This window comes from Hibiscus syriacus, unplaced genomic scaffold, assembly GCF_006381635.1.
Source record: "Hibiscus syriacus cultivar Baekdansim isolate YM2019G1 unplaced genomic scaffold, ASM638163v2 tig00111542_pilon, whole genome shotgun sequence".
NCBI lineage: Eukaryota > Viridiplantae > Streptophyta > Magnoliopsida > Malvales > Malvaceae > Hibiscus > Hibiscus syriacus.
In genome coordinates this window covers 596,318-611,047 of record NW_024063115.1, presented here as the reverse complement: position 1 = coordinate 611,047, position 14,730 = coordinate 596,318, and the positions used below count along the sequence as shown (strand labels likewise).

The 14,730-nt window shown below is 32.6% G+C and overlaps 1 pseudogene; it reads left to right on the top strand.

Moving 5' to 3' along the window:
- The first annotated feature begins 4,901 nt into the window (after nucleotides 1–4,901).
- LOC120164799 lies at nucleotides 4,902–9,672 on the top strand (annotated as a pseudogene).
- The last annotated feature ends 5,058 nt before the right edge of the window (nucleotides 9,673–14,730 follow it).

The window sequence follows — 14,730 nt, the reverse complement described above, 5'->3', positions numbered from 1 at the left end:
TTAGAAACCTCTTAAAATTAGAACATGCTTGTAACCAAAAAAAAATTAGAACATGCTTGTTATTGACCTTCTTCTTTTTAACCTAATTTTGTTTCAGTATTTTTGTGTCGTATTTTTCTCTCTTTGATTTTTATTTAGTCAGTATTAATGTTAGTTGTCGACCGCTGGTGACTATTTGTTCTCTTATTTTTTATATTGTCTTTTATTCTCTCTTTTTTCTTGAATTTTAAAATTTTGAATAATCTGTCTTTGTGACACGTTTGTTCTTGCGACACGCTTTTCCTCTACATACTTTTGCGGTCATTTTGATACTAAACACAAAAATCATCACAACATTTATTTTCTAATTAGTTTATCAATAGTCAGATTCATTTTTTGGTAAAAGGTTGTATTGTAACCTAATTTTGTTCGAGCTAGAAAATTGAATTGACGTCGTAGCAGTTCGATCGGTATTGGCAGCGTGGATAGAAGTGGTTCAAGTCGAGGACGATTTAACTCAAGTAAACGGTGATGGGCACTTGTGAAAATGGTTCAGGGAATCATGCAATTATTGGGAGCGTTGGAGATTTGTGGCCATTGGGCTTGAAACCATGTGAAATTGAAACTCACCCTTATTAAATTCAAAACAACACAGGAATCAAATTCACATTTTACAAATCACTGGCCAAATCTTTAAACTTTAACCCATTATCCATTTACCATTCACTTAACCCATTACTCATAAAAAATTTGCATCAATATGACCCAAACCTAAACCCATTACATTAAACCTCATGTCCAATTACATTCATATAATCCATTTCCTAAGCCCAGTTACATTTGATCCACTACACCAAAACCAATTGAACCTTACAACCCAAATGCCCAAGTTCAATGAAACCCTAAACTGATATGGGAAATAACCAAACCCTATTCAATTCCAGAACCTTCCCTTGACGCTTGAACGCCCACCACAGCCAGCAACCAACAGTGGTCCCAAGGCTTCCCACCAGCGAGCAATGTGTCGTGATCGTCCCTTTTTGTGTGTTACAACCGGATAAGCATGTCAAGACTAATTATGTATAGAGTCTATTAGCATGGTATAATAAGCTTTTACTCTTTTCAAGTATTTTAATGTTTAAATAGAGAATGCGAGGTAGGATATATAATCCCCAGTTCGAACGTTTTAATGTTTATAAATAATATTTCTATTATTTTATTTTTACATAAATATAGGATAATATTTCTATTATTTTATTTTTACATAAATATAGGAGGTGAACAGCCCGCAGAATTTGAGTTGATCACAAGTAAAGGTATGTGTGTAGATACATCATCGAAGGTTACCCCTGCATCTTAATCGATGGTATGGGTGAGTATGGACAATGTAATCCGATACCTTTCAATAATAAACTATTTTTTCTCAACAGAGAGGTTAGGGTCAGTTGTATGCATCCGTTATATCTCACGACCTCGACCCTTAGTTTGGAAAACTCTACGGTGATGATAATAATAATAATGGTCCTGTAGTTATTTGTTAGACAAATAATCGAGGATTAAGGTTGACTTGGCTTGGGAATATTTCATTTTCAGGTGCTACACGGATTAGAAACCTAGTTGAAAATGAAAGTCCGTGAATTGAGCCTCACGAGCAAAGTGCCAAAGTGGTTCCCGTCCTCCTCACGTACACCAGCAGCCACGGAGTGGTGTCATAACCGTTTTGGCAAGCATTGTAAAAGGGTATTCCCCTTCGATTTACGCAAAAGAAATAAAAAGAGAAAGCCTTTTTGTTTTTCAACAACCAAACTACATATTTATTCTTTATTTTTATTTCATTCGAATATAATACCAAACAAAACCAAAATTGAAAAACGAGAGAGGAATTTTACCCTTTCGTCCTAAGCCTCTCGTCGGCAATAAGAGCCTCGAACGATGAATTCCAACGGTGAAAAGAAGCTTGAGGGAAGACGAACGACATAGCTCGTAGCCGAGGTGATCCAACAGAGATTGGAGCGTTGGAAGCTGAGAGGTGCTTATTTCATGGAGTTGGGGGCGATTCTTGCAAAATCGAGCCCAGATCTACGTTCCCAGCGTCAAAATGATTCAACCGGTGTAGTTTAGAGAGCCCAACGGCCACCGACTACGGCGAAGCGTTCACCGGCTTCTAAAAACTTAGACAGAGGGGAGAGAGTTTGAAAGATAGAGAGAAAGAAGAAATAAGAAAATGAGACAAATGAAAGAGATGGGGCCCTTTTACATCCCAGCTAAACGGCGCCGTTTGGGTTGCCATAGCTGTGTGTTTTGGACTGAATGGTTTAAATCTCTCCGCAGTCATCCTAATGTTTCCATGTATTCTATTTGGTCACTATTTTCATGATTAATTTCTTATTTATTTAAAATATGTGTCCTTAATCTGTTGTTTTTCATTTTATGCTTTAACACTAATTTTATGGTTTATTTTCTTTAAAGTCCCCCATATTTAGCCGAGTATGTGCATTATGGTCACTAGGGTTCATTTTTAAACTCTTTGAATTTAGCATGTTGTTTCGGTTTATTTCAATTTAATCACCTTTTATGCTTCCTTATTTTAAATTAATTGTTTTATTTATTGCAATTTAATCCTTTCACTAATTTATTTTTCTAACCAAGGCAATGTTTGATTTAGTAGGGAATCAATAGTATAGTCCTCACCATTGATAGACCATTATGCTTTAGGGGCTATCACCGGTGATTCCCAAAGTATGTCAACATCTTTTTTCAAAATCTTTCATTTTTTTAAAATCGAAGGTAATGTCTGATTATTGGACACAGTAATTGATCTCCCACAATTCATGTTAGTGGGTAAATATTATTGGCTTTAATAAACGAGCACCCTCTTTAACTTTGTATCCATAATGAATTTTGAATTAAATAAATATTCAAACTCCAAATTTCCAAATTTTAAAGTAGGGTAATCAACTAGGTACTATTTTCTGAGCGCTGTGGGGATGATAATCCTTCCTCACGTGTAACCGACTCTCGAACCTATTTTCTGGTTTTCGCAGACCCCAAACTTTATGTTTTGATAAAAATAAAATATTTTATTAAAATTACTCGATTTTTATGGTGTTCCAATCGCACCTTAAAATAGTTAGTGGAGACTCTCAACATTTCATAAAATAATTTCAAAACCTTTTCAAAAACCTCATATTTCCAACTCATCAACCTTTCTCCTTGAGGGGTCGGTTGCGACAGGTTGTTGTAGATGTAGTCAAAATTGTGTAACAAAACAACATGTTAGATGTTTGGTTCGCTCACCACTCCTTTATTACTCCGTAAAACGTCTCATTCGATAGAGACATTGAATTTTTACGAATGTTATTAAGTTCTGATTTTTGTCGTCATTTTCAATGTAAGGTTTTATTTTTTTTCGTATTTTAGGTTTAATATTTTATTTTGATGTTGTTATTCACGTACAAATGGAAGTTTCCCTAGCTTTTGGGAAACCTGATTTGTCTGCTTTCCTGCAACAGAATTATTGGGTGCATTTGTCATGTTTCTTAAGTTTCGTGACTTACAAATCAATTAGACCAAATTGGGAAAGTTCATAGCTTATGGGAACCGGTTTTACGTGTATAATAACAAGCCTTTGATTTTGTTTTATTCTTACGATATAATTATTACTCGTTTTTAATAAAAGACAAATAGTTTGAACACTATCCCGATAATGAGTGACTAGAGGAAACAATAAAATAAATTTTAATTATTGAAATAAAGTCAATTTCCAACTTAGATGACAAGTCTATTATATAAATATTGTATTTTTCATGAATTTAAAACATTATAAAATATCATATATCTATATATGTTTAAATTTTAAGATCTTACTTAACTTTTTTTTGGATAAGTCGAATTTTTATTATCCAATAGCACTGTTTGCTACAAAAATCACTAATTTCAGGAAACAGAAAGAAAATACAGGCTAAAACAAAATGAACGATCGATATTAGTCAATACCCCAGACAATACAAAGACTGGAGTTTACATCATCAAGCCTATTAATATTTTCACCTCTAAGTTTAATACGTACATAATCTTTGATGGTGCTAAGTATTTCTTCAATGCTTTAAGAGCATCCTTTGAAGATTCTTCGGTTGCATTCCTCCCACAAAACGTATATGGTGGCGTTCCAAGCAAGTTTTAGAATAGTGACTAGTAGTGTTTTACCTTTCCAAGTTTTGCTTGCCCAAGTAATCATATTCTCCCAAGATAAGACAGTATTGTGAATTCCATTAAGGTGAAAAATATGCTCTCGTAAATGAGAGGCAGTCTTGCAGTCGAAGAACTTGTGGTTACGGTTTTCCAAAGTCTCATTACATAAAATACAGTTTCCATTAGAAACAATGCCTATGCGTTGAAGGCGATCTCGAGTAGGCAATCTATCGATCATTGCCATCTAAGCTATCATACTGTGCTTAGGAATGTTCTGTGGGAACCAAATTAGAGATTGCCAAGGAACTTTATCCCCCTTCATTCTAATCTCTTGCCATATTAACCTTATCGATGGTGTTCCGTTTTAAAGGATTGGATGGGCTTCAGTTCGTAGCTTAAGTAATTTGTTGATGCCCCAGCTCATTGTTGAACCTGTTTCCATTTGTCAAAAGTACTTGCCCTTTAGATCTTATTTAACTTATATCAGTGTAAATGAATGTTATTTTTTACATACACCAATAAAAATAATTTAATAATATTTTCATCATAAATGCTATCAAAAAAATTATTTTAATATTTTAAAATATAATATAAAAACTTTATACTAAATAATATTAAATTAATTATATTAAAATAAGACAGAATATAATTAAATTATATTAAAAATAAGCCGCCGGCTTCGTTTTGTTTCCATTTTTTGAGCCAAGTTATCTGAAATAAAAATTCTAACCCGCCTCAGCCCTCCACTGATTCTTTGACCCTGCTATTTTCTCTCTCTCTCTCTCATAAACGAATAATCAAATACCCACTTTACACAGATTATTGTTTTTTCTTCTTGTTTTTTCGTTGTATATTTATATAACCAATACAAATCTGCTTCCCGGTTTCTTGATCCATGCTTGGGCTGCCCTAGATCTTCGAAAATCCTGGGAATTTTGAGATTTCCTTCCATTTTAGCTGATCACCTTCATTCCTTAATCCTCAGGTAACTTGCTTATCTGTTTATATAAGCTACTTCCTCGTTTTACTGTTTCTTTTTCCCCTTTTTATTTGAAGTAAGAGAGATTGTTTCGTTCTTTATGTTTCTTTCTAGATGAGGAAGTTATTGACTATGGAGGGAAACTGAGTGTGAAAATGTTCTTTTGTTAGTTTTGAATCGGTCTAAGGCTTTTGGTAGGCTGGAGCAGCGAGGTCGTCGATTTGGGTCGATGCTTTTTTTTTTGCAACACGTTTTTCCTTTTGTTTTGATAGAAATTGTTGAAAGGAAGTAACTGTGTTTGGTTTTAGTAATTACGAAAATCCAGAACTTTGTATTTCTTTCTTAATTTCATGCTATCTGTGTTGTATCAGTTGATTGATTTTTGCTCTTGAGCGGGTTGATTATTACCTGCTAAGAGAACGGTAAAATTTTTATTCGGGTTTTAATTTACCTTGAAATGCATAGAACATAAGCTTGACTGCGCGGGATTTTTTATTTGTTTTTATTATAACTTCATTGCTGAAGTTTTAGGGTTAAGGATTCGATCGGGTTTTTGTTGCTCCTTGTATTCCAGTCCTGTACCAATTTTTGTTTCATGTCTCACAGATATTTGTTTCATGAACTTGAATTTCTGATGCTTTCCCTTGTGGTTTCCTTTCTCAGATCACATTGAATTGACGGTTTGAAGAACCTGTGGTTGGTTGTTGGAAACCTAAAGAGAATTGTATGAATATAAAGCTGCGGTGTTTGTACTAGATGAAGGGAGCTCAGGCTTGGCGGCCAGGCAGCATGGGTGATCTGCAAATCTTGCCTGTGCCTCGCCACCGCCCTCCATTGAAGAGGCCAATATGGATTCTTTTCTTCGTTTCTTTAGTTAGCCTTTTTCTAGTTTGTGCTTTTATCTATCCACCTAAAGGCACTGCAGCTTGTTATGTATTTTCTTCTAGAGGCTGCAAGGTCCTTACTAAATGGCTTCCCCCCTCACCTTCAAGGGAATTAAGTGATGAGGAGATTGCTTCACAGGTCGTGATTAGAGATATTTTGAATATTCCTCCTGCCCAATCTGAAAATTCTAAAATTGCATTCATGTTCTTAACTCCAAATGCACTTCCTTTCGAGAAGCTTTGGGAATTGTTCTTCCGTGTAAGTTATTACCTTTTCAGCCGTCCTTTCTGATGTCATCATATTCTTCATGGATATTTTATTATCCCATTTAATATCATAATCATTATTCTTGAGCTTAGCTTTTATTAACTGCTTTTTGTGAAAACATTCGTTCAAGGTTTGTTTCATGTATAACAAGGTCGGTTGGTTCATATACGAAATATACCATGTAACAGATGTTTGCTACGAAAGAGCACATATTTTGTCTGCTGGACTCAAGTACTCTGCCTGTTTTGTGTTATAGTTTCTAGTCTGAACTGATATGTATTTGTTTATTTTTTTAGTGAACCTTGGTATAGATTCAAAAGAGCACCAATATTATTTAAGATTTTAATCCCCCTGAATCTTTATCAAACGTTTTCTCATTTTTCCTGGCAGGGGCACGAGAGAAAATTTTCAGTTTATGTCCATGCATCAAAAGAAAAACCAGTTCATTTGAGCCGTTACTTTCTTAATCGGGAAATTCGCAGTGATCAGGTCAATGTCTTAGATTAATTTTGCCGATTGGTTGATGTATATATCTCTTGCTTTCTTTCTTTTTCCCTTCTTCCCTCTGATATGATATTTTATTATGATTGAATTACCTTTCCATTGGGGGTACAAGTATCTCGATTTCACAATGCTCATTAAAGAAAATACTGTGATTCATCCACTGTGGACTTGAAAATGTTTCCAGCAGGAAACCTGATAAGCAACAACTTAATTGCAGTATGTCAGAGGGAAAGGGGTAGATTTCCCTGTATCCTTCCTTGTCTGAAGCATCAAGAGCCTATCTCTATTCACGTTTCTGCTTTATGAGTTGTCATAATTCATGGCCCAGCTTTGTTTTTAGTTTGGGTAAATCTCTCGGAATGTAAGCCCAAAGACATTACTGTAGCTCTTACCATGTCACCCGAGTTCTATGTTAAAGATTGCTAGTAATTATATATACATCATAATTTTACACTCAACTACTAGATGCTTGTATGTAGTTCTTTTCTAGTTAGGTGCTTGTATGCATGTTATTTTTAATTTCAAAATTTTGGTTAAACTTTGTAATCTTAGAGGGATATTCGTCAATTAAAACTATTGTTATATGGCAATTCATCTACTTTTTATTGACATGATTATTACTTTAAGATTTCTTGTCGGTGGTGGCATTTTGATATGATTGTATGGAGTTTGCAGATTGTATGGGGGAAAATTTCTATGATTGATGCAGAGAGACGACTATTGGCACGTGCTCTAGAAGACCCTTATAACCAACATTTTGTGTTACTTTCTGATAGGTAAGTACAGTTTAATTATTTCCCCTCTTCCACCCAAAGGATTTCTTTACACTAACACCAATTTGTGAGATTGCAGCTGTGTTCCGTTGCATAATTTTGATTATGTCTATGACTATCTCTGATGCATGCTAATATGAGTTTTGTCGACTGGTAAGTAAAATTTTGAGAGTGAATGGCATGCATTCAGAGCACTGTTTTCCCTTATTTGACCCCTCCCCAATACACACCCTTTTTCCAGCTTTTTGGATCCTGGACCACATGGAAATGGCAGGTATTCAGAGCACATGTTACCTGAAGTAGAAAAGAAAGACTTCAGAAAGGGTGCACAGGTATATGTCTGAATTGATATGCTATAAGCCATAAGTATTTATATAAAAAACACACTACAATAGGTCGATCTGAATGGTAATCTGTTGCTGGGACATGTTAATAGGTCAATCTGAATGGTAAATCTGTAGCTGTGTCTTGTTAATGAACTTTACCACATTGAACTCTAATGACAATATGAAGCCAATGTATCTGTGCTGGTGTTTCTATATTTGTCAAATTTGATTCCCGATCCCATAGTTTGATGCATTTGTGTATTCCCATTTTGAATTTTCACTCTCCTGTCCAGCTACAAAGTCTGTCAGCATTCAACATACCTCTTTTAACCTAATTATTTAGTGTCTTGTTGCGGCAATAAATGAGTGAATTTTGTGCAGTGGTTCTCAATGAAGCGGCAACATGCTCTGATAGTTATGGCTGACAATCTTTACTACTCAAGATTCAGGGATTACTGCAAGGTGAAATAGATCTTAAAATGTGGTTTGATTTACTCTAATCTGCTAGTGTAAATGAGTTAAGAAACCCCTTTTCAAAAAAAAAAAAAAAAAAGAAAGGGAAAGAAAAAGAAAAAAGAGTCGAGATACTCATGAGCTACTCTAGTGTGGCTGAAGAAAAGCTCAAACTCAAGTCCGATTAGTGCTTGGCTGAAGAGGCTTGTGCACCTACTCTAGCCTTGTTTTTTTAACAATTATTTTTTTTACATGTGAAATGAATGAATTCAACATGGAGATGTGAATTGTATGATTCAAGTATCCGGTAATAATAATTGTAGAAATTTGAAGTAAAATAGAATTAATGCACAAGTTTTATGTTGCTGACTTGTCATTCATGTTCTTGATTATTACAGCCAGGTTTTGATGGCAAAAATTGCATTGCAGATGAGCATAACCTTCCAACTTTCTTCAGTGTGAGACTGGGTCTTGATCGTGCTTCCCACTTTTCACTTTAGCTTTGCCTAATTATTTTTTTCTTTTTCATTTTTGATGTCATCAGATGATTGATCCTGGAGGTATTGCCAACTGGTCAGTAACACATGTTGATTGGTCCGAGAGGAAGTGGCACCCTAAGTCGTATAGGTCTCGGGATGTTACCGAGGATCTTCTGAAGAATATCACGGTACACATGTTTGTCTTGCATTATTTTTCATCAGGAATACTATGGTAGTCTGGTAGATTGGGGTTTGCCAATAATGATAAACTCTGCATTATGCTTTTTGCAGTCAATTGACTTGAGTATCCACGTAACAAGTGAAGCAAAGGTATACATTTCAAGCACTTCTTCATGCTTTCACGACTCGGTAAAGTCTCGAGATTCCGAATGTAGTTTCATTCTTTCCCGGTTGTTCGCAGAGTGTAGAACTGGTACAACCTTGCCTCTGGAATGGTATCAAACGGCCATGCTACCTATTTGCAAGGAAATTCCATCCCGAAACCATAGATAAACTGATGATACACCTCGATTTTTGACTGAATCCGTTGGTCGGTTTTACGATGATCATTCCGCCCCATCCTTGGTTTCGCACACGGATCGTACATTTTTGTAAACAGCCAATGTTCTGGTACTGCAATTATCGATTCCCAGGGCAACAGGAACATTAGGCCGGAGAAGGAGGCGTGTCGGTGTTGCGGTTGCCTCCTTCCATATGGGTAACTTCTTCTCCATCATATACGTAGGAATTTGGTAGTGTGCTATGGTCAATGGTGACTTGAAACCTGCCCGGATCCGAATCCGGATAAAAAGTAATCTAAGTTTAGAACAATTTAAATATGATCTAAACAAGAAATTGATTTGAATTAAAAATTAAGTTGTTTATTAAAGAATCAAATTTATTAATTGTTAAATCGGTTTTTATCCATAACTAAGAACTTGATTACATGCATATTAATTTAAGATGAGCTAAAATCACAATGTTATTTGTTTATTTATCACACGGAAGAGTTAAAATCACATCCATTATTTAATATTTGTCTTATTTTTCATTCAGATTCAACCAAGAAATTTTATCATTATATACGTATAAAAGTTAGGATCTACTTGTGTAAAATTCTTTTAATTTTACACATTTTTAAGATCGTTGAATTAAGGGAAACTAAAGGATCATAATAATTTTGTTTTTTCCCTAGTGAATATCTTATCATTTTTTAACGATAATCTCAGCTTTTAATTTTAGACGTAAAATTGAAAGAGTTTTACACAATATAATTGGATTATACTTATATATATATGATTAATTTTGGATAAATACAATGTAATATTTGTTTAAATATTACTCTCAATCATTTAACCCTCTAATATTATTGGTGTTTGAATTCAAGATCTCAAAGAATAACAATAATTCTTTTATCATCAAATTCGCGTGATTCGTACTCATATATATCAAGAAAGTTCAACGTGTGTGACCATGTCCATAATCCATATCACGCGGTTTTGCCCTGTATCACCGATTGCGATTCGTGGTGCCCTCGGATACCTCTACATGGGAATTGAATATTTGTAGGAATTTCCTTTTATATCGACAATGTATGATATTATATAATTTATTAAAAATAAAATAAAAAATCATGATTTGATACAAAATTCCTAAACCGTCCATATTAATTTATTGTACATCAATTACAACCTGTCAGTATTCAAAAAATAATTTATAATTTTATTTCATTTTGTTTGAATTAAGAATTAGAATAATATATTGTTGGACATTTCTAGCCAAACTTCATTTTCTAGCATTGACCAAGTACAGAAGACAGACACATAACATAAAATTAAAATGCAAATACTCCAAACATCAAGTGTCACGTTTTCGAAAACACCCTTTTTTCGGTTAAATCATTGTTATTGTGTCTTTATTATACAAAAATTTAGGATTTAATCCTTATATTTATAGTTAACATAATTTTATCTCTAACTTATGGTCAATTATATTCATGATCATTTCAGTCTGATCATTTATCTTTTGATTTTATAAGTCAGACCACTTAACTTTTTAAACGATGTTAATCAAGCCACGTGTTGTTAATATTTGACAGAAGAACTGACGTGGCAATTAATGATATTAGTATAATTATACATTTTGTTCCATTACTTACATATTTTATCACTTTGGTCATAATTTTAATTTAATTCAATAAATTTAATCATCTAATCATATGGAGACTAAATATGTAATTATATAAATTTTATTACTATCATGTCAGCTCCTCCATAAAAAATTAATGATAAGTGACTTGATTGACATCATTTTAATAGTTAAATGATCTAATTGACAAAATAAAAAAAGTGGTGATCAGATTGAAATTCTCTCATAACTAAGTGGTCATGGTGCAATTTTTTTTAAAAAAAAGGATAAACTACGCGTTTAGTGTAAACTATCAATTTTAATCTGTTTTAATACCTAAACATTTATTTTTTTCAAAATCATATCTAACGTCTAGTTTTTGTTTCATTTTAGTACCTCACCGTTAAAAACTTAGTACCTAAACTATCAATTTTAGTACGTTTTAGTACCTAAACTTTCAAAAAAAAAACAAAACTCGATGTAAATTTTGAACGGGTATTAAAATAAAATGAAACAAAAACTAGACATTATGTATAATTTCGAGGGGAAATGAAAGATTAGGTACTAAAACAGATTAAAAATGATAGTTTAAGTACTAAATCGTAGTTTACCCTTTTTAAAAAATTATGAGAATTTTGAGGAAGTAGTTGACCAGCCTAGCCTATTACTTGAAAACATGCTCAATCAATTCAATTCGCATATAATTGTTTAAACACATAATTGAAGAGAGAAACACCAAACCACAACAAAATGGGGTGCTGTTTATCTTCTTCTTCTTGCTCCTGCAAATACGCATCTCCAAACACGGTTCGTGTGATTCACTTCAATGGACACGTGGAGGACTTTGAGCATCCCATCACAGTGAGTGAAGTCATCGGCAATCTCCCGAAGCAATATCTCTGCACTGCCGCTCAGCTTTTGTCGGCCGGCACCAAGCCTTTGAACCCCGATGCTCCGCTCCAACCGGGCCACCTCTACTTTGTGCTGCCGTTTTCCACCTTACAAGACGACGTTTCTCCTCTGGATATGGCGTCTGTTGTGAAGAGGCTTACGGCGAGAGCCAAATCCCACGACGGGTCGCGGAGAACTGGACCGTTATCGGCCGTTAACGGCGGACTCACGAGAAGGGGGACGACGAGGTCATGGAAGCCCATTTTGGATACCATTAGAGAAATGTCTTTTACTGGAAGGAGTGATTCTGACATACAAGCGATGCGTGTTATTACAACCACAGTAGCTTCAAACTGAGAGGTTTGGTCGTAGATATAGATATTGAGATTTAAACTTTTAATTTTATTTAATGTACATATTAAGATAATTGTGTGAATTAACTTGAGTTATTTGTAATATATATTATATGAATCTATGAGATGACAACATGTAGGTAGAGGTGTAGATTAACAAAGCTTTTGATGAATGATTCATGAATTATTCGTATAACGTTTATTTATGTTGGTTCATTAAGTTAAATAAACAATTATCAGTAAAATTTAGGTTAACTATGCATTTAGTACATAAATTATCAGTTTTTGTACGTTTTAGTATTTAAACTTTCAATTTTTTCAAAACCATAATTAAAGTTTTAGTATTTATAGTTAACTATGCGTTATAAACTTCACGCATTTAGTACCTAAACTATCCGGTTTGTTTCAATACCTAAACTTTCATTTTTTCCCCTCAAAATTTAACGATACATTTTGAACGGAGTACTAAAATGAAACAAAATTTAAACTTTAGGTAAGGTTTTGAGAAAATTGAAAGTTTATGTATTAAAATGGACAAAAACACAAAACTTTTATATTCATTTAATAAATGAATAAATACAAACAGAGGTGTGTTCGATTTATTTATGTTCACAAAAAAACTCATTTATTGACTCATAACTCGTTTATAAGTTTGTTTACTCAATTCTTTTCCTTTTCTTATTTTACATTTTAAAATTAGTGATGGTAGGGAGTAAATTGAATATGAGGTAAATTTTAGAGTTTAAACTGTAAAATCTAAGGAATTTAATTATTAGTGGAATAATTGTGCCATTTTCATGAATATATAAATGAACATAGAGACAAATGCTAAACAAACATATTAACAAACCGAAAATTAACACTTTCAAAAGCAAACAAATAAATACGAACACAATATTAAAAATTTAAATAAACACGAATCAAACATAAATAACTTAAAAAACAAACAAATGAGCACAAATATAATATTATTCATAATGGTATTCATGTAAGCCAAATTGATTTACACTCATACATGTAGGTTTAATTTCAGCTTATCAATTTTTGACCTTAAGTACAATTTATAGCTTAGGAAAGAGGGACAACAATTGGGCAGTTGGAACTCATTGTTGCAGTTGTTGAAAAGTCCTCAACCACCATGTAACTTGTAATAAAACTTAGGATTTATTGTTTAAGTTGATTTTTTAATAGTAAATTTTAAGGAGCTCGACGAGTAGCGATGAACATCATTAACAACGAGCACTATTAATTTAATTTATAAAAATTTAAATTCTAAGTACTAAATATATAACTATAAATTAATTAAAAATTTAAAGATAAATTATTTAAAACAAAGGGTAAACTATACCAGTGACCACCTAACTGTTGTCCCTTTTCATTTTGACCAATATCAGACCACTTAACTATTTAAATGCATTCAATTAAGCCATTTGCCATTAATATTTAACGGAGAAGCCGATGTGTCAATTAAAATATTTGGTATAATTATACATTTGGTCACTGTTAATTATATATTCTATCATTTTGCTCATAAGTTTAATAAATTAAAATAAACTTCGCCCTCAAATCTTTAATTTTAAAAGATTTTAAAAGTTGTGACATATTCTATATTTATAACAAAACAAATTTTTTACTATAAATTCCATTTATAGTTCTTAAAAGTATCCCGTCAATGGTACCATAACCTCTCTTAGTTTTAAAGAAAGCATCCCGTCAATGGTACCATAACCTCTCTTAGTTTTAAAGAAAATATAGTTTATTAGTCCATGCATATAAAGTTCGTTGGACAAAATTTTTATCTTACTGCTATTTGTAAATGGCATTCCACTAGAAAAAGGTGATATAGTCTAACCTGTAAAACTAATAATTTTTTATCTAGTAAATTTATAATAGAAAAATGTGACATATATTTCTTTCACGATTGATACGGTCTTCTTTTAAAATTTTAAAAATTCATTTCATACCGTAAAATTTTATGTTTATCTTTAATAAAAGTTTATACTGATAAGATTCTTGATGGACTTAGCTCGAAAAAAACTAAGAGATTAACCTATATCAAAAAGGCATTAAATTTAGTTTGCTTAAATTAAATATTATAAATTATTGCTTGAGTTATTAAATTTTTTTAGAAAAAAAGTTTTGTTATAAATTTTGTTTTTTATAAATATATATAATATGTCGTAACTTTTAAAATTAAAATAAATAAAAATAAAAAGTTGAATTTTGGGTCATTATATCTGACACCATTTGTTTTGAGGGTTAATTTTTTTAATTTTATTAAAATTAAGACCAAATTGATAGAATATATAAGTAACAATGACCAAATATGTAATTATATTAAATATTTTAACTGCCACACCAGCTTCTCCGTTAAATATTAACGATAAGTGGCTTAATTGAATGCATTTAAATAGTTGAGTGACTTGATTGACAAATTTTCAAAAATATTAATCAAAATGAAAAAAGACAATAGTTAGATGGTCACTGATATAGTTTATGCTTTATTTTAAATTATTTATCTTT